This window comes from Panthera onca (genome assembly GCF_046562875.1).
Source record: "Panthera onca isolate mPanOnc1 chromosome E1 unlocalized genomic scaffold, mPanOnc1 haplotype 2 h2.Chr16_ul_3, whole genome shotgun sequence".
NCBI classification, from domain to species: domain Eukaryota; kingdom Metazoa; phylum Chordata; class Mammalia; order Carnivora; family Felidae; genus Panthera; species Panthera onca.
This window is the reverse complement of record NW_027675817.1, coordinates 351,588-359,136: the sequence shown is the minus strand read 5'-3', so window position 1 is coordinate 359,136 and position 7,549 is coordinate 351,588. Positions and strand designations below refer to the sequence as shown.

At 36.8% G+C, this 7,549-nt stretch overlaps 1 pseudogene; it reads left to right on the top strand.

The window, feature by feature from the left end:
• The first annotated feature begins 1,195 nt into the window (after positions 1-1,195).
• Positions 1,196-1,849, top strand: LOC145715139 (cell division control protein 42 homolog pseudogene; annotated as a pseudogene).
• The last annotated feature ends 5,700 nt before the right edge of the window (positions 1,850-7,549 follow it).

Below are 7,549 nucleotides of genomic sequence, written 5' to 3'. Positions count from 1 at the left end.
GTTTCTTTAACACTGGTAAAAGAGATGCTCCCATAATAATGGTTATAAAGTAATATTTCACAATTGAATAAGGTTCATATAATTTAAAAATTATTAGAGTAATAAAGATGATCGGTACAAATAACTTAACATAGGGTATGGAAATTAAGCTAGAAATCAATAGCAAAAGCTACTAGGAAACTCCCCTAACTTTGGAAACTAAAGAATGCCTCTCTAAATAAATCATGTGTCAAAAAAATAAACCATACTGGAAGTTAGAATATTTTGAATTGAGTAAAAATAATAATATTACATATTAAAACTTGTAGGATATGGTAAGGTCGTGCTGAGGGAAATTCACAGCCTTAAATGCATGTAATAGAAAAGATGAAAAGATCAATAACCCAAGGTTCTATCTTAAAAAGTTAGGAAAGAACAGCAAATTAAACCCCTCAAAAGGAGAAGAAAAGTTCTAAGGACAAAAGCAGAAACTACTGAAATGAAAAGCAAACTTTAAATAAAATCAATACAACCAAATGTTGGGTTTTGGAAAGACCAACAAAAGTGATACATACCTGCACTAAGACTGACAAAGGAAAAAAAGAGAGAAAGCACAAAGAATAAATATTTCTAATGACAAAAAGGACATTACTAAGAATAGCCAAGAAGAGTTTAAAGAAGTAAATAAAATTGGGAGGATTTATGCTTCAGATATCAAGACATATTAAATCTACATTAAAATAGTAGGTATACTGGTGCAAGGACCAGCAAATAGAACAAAGAACAAAAAGAATAAAAAGTCCAGATATAGCAACACATTTATTATCTTTCATTTATGAAAAAGCTAGCCTTACATTAAAGTAGGGAAAGGATCACCTTGTCAATAAATGGTGAATATCCATTTAGAAGAAAAAGGGACCCTTATCCCACATCATATAGAAAAATCAATTAAGTGGATTATAGATCTAAATGTGAAAGGAAAATAATAAAGCTCCCAGAAGTTAAATAGGAGACGTTTTCATGACCGCGGTGTATGGAAGGATTTCTTCAACAGGCTCCCAAACATTCTAACTATAAAAGAAAAAAGGTTGACTAATTCAACTACGTGTCAAAGAGAAACTTTTGTTCATCAGAAGATAAAATACAAGAGGAGACACCACACGGCACTGCCAATGCCCCTGCGGAGAAGCTGAGATCACCACCGAATTTGAAATATTTAAAGTGGATACAAAATTGTTTCAGTAATGCAGACAATTAAGTGCGTTGCTGTGGGTGACGGTGCTGTTGGTAAAACGTGTCTCCTGATATCCTACACAACAAACACATTTCTGAATATGTACCGACTCTTGGTGACAACTATGCAGTCACCATTATGATCGATAGGGGGCCATACACTCTTGGACTTTCTGATACTGCGGGGCAAGAGGACTATGACAGATTACAACTGCCAAGTTATTCTACAAACGTATTTCAACGTATTTACGAATACATTTCTACAAATGTATTCCAGTCTGTTATTCAGTGATCTCTGCCTCCTCACTCGAAAATGTGAAGGAAATGTGGGTGCCTGAGATAACTTACCACTGTCCCAAGACTTTCTTGCTTGTTGGGACCCAAATTGATCTTAAAGATGACTCCTCTACGATTGAGAAACCAAGAACAAAGAGACTGCTGAAATGATGTGAAAAGCTGGCCCATGACCTGAAGGTGGTCAAATATGTGGCGGGTTCTGCACTCACAGAAAGGCCTAAAGAATGTATGTGACCAGGCAATATTGGCTGGCCTGGAGCCTCCAGAACCAAAGGAGAGCTGCTGCTATGAACAACTCTCCAGAGTCCTTTCTGCACTGCTGGTGTCAGCATTGTACTAAAAGCAATGTTAAACTAAAGATGAAAAATTAAAATTCATTTCTGCAATAATGACAAGTGCCTTGCACCTACAAACATGCACTTGTGTGAGACAAGGCCCATAGGTATGATTCCCTTCCCCTTCTCAATATTAGTTAATTCAGTAATTGTGTATTGTCAGAAAGTGATTAGTACTAGGTTTTTATCTTGTTGTTTCAAAAATATTTTTTTTGTTGTTTAAAAGCAAGGCATGCTTGTGATGACTCTGTAATCGACGAATTTGGGTTGTTAAAGCTACTCCCAGGCTCCATCCACTCTCGAGTTGCAAATATTTATGTACCCAACATGAAAGCAGCCAAATACATAAAGCAACTATTAATAGATATGTAAAGGAAGAAATTGATAGCAATGAACTAACAGTAAAGGACTTTAACATCCCACTTATACCAAATATATAAAGCAACTATTATTCTGGAGAATAATCTGGGAAATCCAGGTTTTTTCTTTTACCTTTATTGGGGGGGGGGGAGGAGAGAGTATGTGGGGCATTTGTTTTTATTTAGTCATGTTTTTTAAATTCATTAGCCACTGGACAGCTCTTAGAGGGAAGAGGATGGACTGACTCCACATTCCATTTCCTAGATCAAGTTTAGAACACTTGTCCCCCACCTGGTACTCTTAGGAAGGAGTATAGTAAACGCCTCATTTAATAACATACTCATAGTTAAAAGTTGCCTTTTCTCTCCACCCATGAGTAGGTCCAGTACTTGATGAAATTCCTGAAAGTAGGGAGAACCTGTCTGGCCCCTCCTCTTTTCTAGGATGTACTCTATACGTGACTGTGACTTTCAGGGAAATTTGATTGCCATATGCTATTTTTTTGACATTACTTTCTAACTTCTTTCACTGATAAATGAAGAAAAGTGTTTTGGGGGGTATTTTGAAATACATCCAATGGATTGAGTGTGTAATTAAAAAACATTTTTCCCTATCAAAAAAAAAGAAGATAAAATATAAGTGAAAAGTTAAACTATACAGTAAGATATTTATAATTTATATAACCTGCAAGGGACTTGTATCTAGAGTACATTAAAAAAAACAAACAGGTAAAAGATAAATGAAAAATGCAATATGAATTTCTGGGAAAGATGGCAAAGTAGGAGGATCCTAAGCTCATTTGTCTCATGGATACCCCTCGATACACCCGTATCAGTGTAACCAACCCAGAAAACAACCTGAAGACGGTCAGAACAGACCCTCCACAGTTAATTGAAGAGAAGAGGCCACAATGAAAAGAATGGGAGGAATAATGGAGATGTGGTTAGAACCAGACCCCCAGGAAAACCAACCACAAATGTGAGGGATGCCACAAGCACGGAAAAGGGAGAGGAAGAGATCTCCTGCCAGGCACCCCAGACATGGGTGACCTGCACTGTAGAGACAAACCCCCGTAATATTTGTCTTTGAAAGACAGAGGGGCTTAACTTTTTTTTTTTTTTTTTTTTTTTAACTTTTACAATCACTGGAGCTTAACACCTAGAATTTTAAAAATCACTTGGCTTGGCTCTGGGAGAGCTGGAGGGCAAGAGGAAACAGTCTCCATCCTTAAAGAGACAGCATAACAAACAGCCCTGCAGGGATACAGCATAGAAGTGGCAGTTTGAAAAGTGGCTGGGATATTGAGAAAGGAGATTTATTTACTAATCTCAGAACTTCTCCTGGAAGGGCAGGGATTTTTAGGAGACTTCTCCAAGAATAAAAGACCTGGCAGGCACCATTTCTCTCCCCTACCCCCACCCTAATCCAGATACCCAGACAGCTGCAGGAACCAGCTGGAACACTTGCCATGTAGCTTGCTAACACCGCTTCACCCACTCCTGCATTCTCCTGCAGGCTGCCCCCTCCAACCATCCCCACTGGGCAGGAGTCCATCCAAAGCAGCACTAGATGCCTCTCATCTTGTAAGCAGCAGGCAGCTCCAACACTGTCCAGGACCACTCCCAAGTGACTCTTGCCCTGGGAGAGGGAATATAATCACACACATCAGTTTGACTATATTCCCAGCTCTGGGATGGGTACAGACCTCTGACTGCCAGCTCTACCCACCAACGATGATCTCACAGCGGGCAGCAGAAAGTGAGCACCCTGAAGTTTGGTACAACCACAGTTCTGGCAAATGGGGTGAGGCCAGGCATCTGGTCTGACCCAACTCAAGCCCAAGGTGGCCCCAGACTGGCCCTTTAACATCACAGGGACCAAACCTTGTCCACAACAGGCAAAGAAGGCCATTGCAGATGACAACTGATGGCAAACATGACTCAACAATCACAGCCCTAGGGCATGCAACACCCAGAGAAGACACCTGAAATGCTAGTTTTTGGTGAACAGGGGACATTACACAACAGGACACTACAGGGCCTCTTCTTCATAAGACCACTTTTTTCAAGATCAGGGACATAGCTGACTTTCCCAATACATAGAAACAGACACAGGGAGTTAGACAAAATGAAACTGCGGCTTATGTCCCAAATGAAAGAACAGGTCAAAAGCACAGCAAAAGAGCTAAATGAAACAGAGATAAGCAATATACCCAATAGAGAATTCAAAGTAATGGTCATGAACATACTTACTGGATGTGAGAAAAGAGTAGAGGATCATAGTGAGAAATTCAACAAAGATATTAGAAAATATAAAAAAAGAACCAGAGATGAAGAACTCATTAACTAAAATTAAAAACACACTAGAGTGAATAAATAGTGGACTAGAGGAAGCAAAAGAACAGATCATTACTGAAAGAACAGTAATGGAAAGCAACTAAGCTGAAAAGGAAAGAGTAAAAGAACAATATAAAATGAGAAGAGAGAACTCAGTGACACCATCAAATGTAATAACATTAGCATTATAGGGATCCCAGAAGGAGAAGAGAGAGAAAAGCAGCCAGAAAAATTTGTTAGAAGAAATAATAGCTGAAAAATTCCCTAATGTGGAGAAGGAGACAAATCAAGATTCAGAAGACTCTGAGTCCCCAACAAAATAAACCCAAGGAAGTCTACACCAAGACACATAATAATTAAAATGGCAAAAAATAGTGGTAAAGAGAGAACTTTAAAAGCAGCAAGAGAAAAAAGTTATATGCAAGGGAAACTCCTTAAGTCTATCCGCTGATTTTTCAGAAGAAACTCTGCAGTCCAGAAGGGAGTGGTATGATATATTCAAAGTGCTGAAAGAAAAAAACCTGCAACCAAGAATACTCTATCCAGCAAGGCTATCGTTCAGAATAGAAGGAGAGATAGACAAACAAAAGTAAAAGGCATTCCTCACCATTAAACCAGTCTTACAAGAAATGTTAAGAGGAATTCTTTGGAAAGGAAAGGCCATAATCAGGAGCAAGCAAATTAGGAAAGGAAAAAAATTCACGGGGGCATACAAACATAACCAAAGTGGTAGATCAATCACTTATAAAACCAGTATGGAAGCTAAAGCATAAAAGCAGTAAAATCAATTATAGCTATAGAAATCAGTCAAGGAATTCACAAAATAAAAGGAAGTAAAATATGAAATCATACATATAAAATGTGTGTGTGTGTGGGGGGGTGAAATTTAGTGCTTTTAAAATGGGTTCAAACTTAAGCAACCAGTACCTAATATAGGCTGCTATACGCATAGGATATTATATATAAACCTGATGGCAACCACAAATAAAAAAACGTGTAATAGATATGCAAAAAACAAAAGAAAAAGATATTGAAGCATATCACTAAAGGCCATCAAACCACAACGGAAGAAAGCAAGAGAAGAAAGGAACAAAGAACTACAAAAGCCACCAAAAGCTACTAGAACCGATAAATGAAATCAGCCAAGTTACAGGGTACAAAATCAATATACAGAAATCTGTTGCATTTCTACACGTTAATAATGAAGTAGCAGAAAGAGAAATTAAGAAAACAATCCCATTTTCAATTGCACTAAAAATAATAAAATATTTAGGAGTAAATTCAACCACAGAGGTGAAAGACCCACTCATTGAAAACTATAAAATATTGATGAAAACATTTGAAGATGACATAAACAAATGGAAAGATATTCCATGCTCATGAAGTAGAAGAACAAATATTGTTAAAATGTCCATAGTATGCAAAGCAATCTACAGATTTAATGAATTCTCTATCAAAATACCAGTAACAACTATAACAAAGAGTCCTAAAATTTATACGGAACCTCAGAAACCCCAAACAGCCAAAACAATCTTGAAAAAGAAGAACAAAGCAGGTGGTATCACAATTCCAGATTTCAAGTTATACTACAAAGCGGTACAAATCAAAACAATATAGTACTGGTATAAAAGTAGACATATAGATCAATAGAAAAGGGTAGAAAGCATGTAAAGCATATTTAGGCATATAATCCACAATTATATGGTCAATTAATCTTTGACAAAAGATTATACAATGGGAAAAAAAGACAATCTCTTCAACAAATGGTGCCGGGAAAACTGGACAGCTACATATAACAGAATGAAACTGGACCACTTTACACCCCACACCAAGGTATACTAAAACGGATTAAAGACCTAAATAGGAGACTTAATACTATAAAAATCTAGAAAAGAGCACAGGCAGTAATTTCTCTGACATCGGCTGTAGCAACATTTTTTCTAGATATGTCTCCTGAGGCAAGGGGAATAAAAGCAAAAATAAACTATTGGGATGCCATCAAAATAAAAACTTCTGCATAGCAAAGGAAATAATCAACAAAATTAGAAGACAACCTATTGAATGGGAGAAGGTATTTGCAAATGATGTATCTGATAAAGAGTTAGTATCAAAATGTATAAAGAACTTACACCAAGTCAACATCAACAAAACCCCAAATAAACCAATTAAAAAATGGGCAGAAGACACAAGCAGACATTTCTCCAAAGAAGACATACAGATGACCAACAGACATGTGAAAACAAGCTCAATATCACCTATCATCAGGGATACACAAATCAAAACTACAATGAGATATCACCTCACACCGGTCAGGATAGCTAAAATCAAAAACACAAGAAACAACAAGTGTTGGTGAGGATGTGGAAAAAAAGGAACTCTCGTGCACTGTTGGTGGGAATGCAAAGTGGTGCAGCCACTGTGGAAGACATTATGGAGAGTCCTCAAAAAAACTAAAAATAGACTATCCTATGATCCAGTAATCACATTACTGGGTATTTATCCAAAGAATACAAAAACACTAATTCAGAAGGATATGTGCACCTCTATGTTTATTGCAGCATTATTTACAATAACCATACTATAGAAGCAGCCCAAGTGTCCATCAGCTGATGAATGGATAAAGAAGATGTAGTGTGTGTGTGTGTGTGTGTGTGTGTGTGTGTGTGTGTGTATATGTATGTGTGTGTGTGTGTGTGTGTGTGTATATATATGTACACATACACACACACATACATATATATATATACACATACATACACATACATATGTGTATATATATATATATATAATGGATATATGGTATATATATATACATATACATATATATATAATGGACTATATATATAATGGAATATATATATAATGGAATATATATGTAATGGAATATATATAATGGAATATATATATAATGGAATATATATGTAATGGAATATTATTCAGCCATAAAAAGAATGAAATCTTGCCATTTGCAACAACATGGATGGAGCTAGAGACTATAATGCTAAGTGA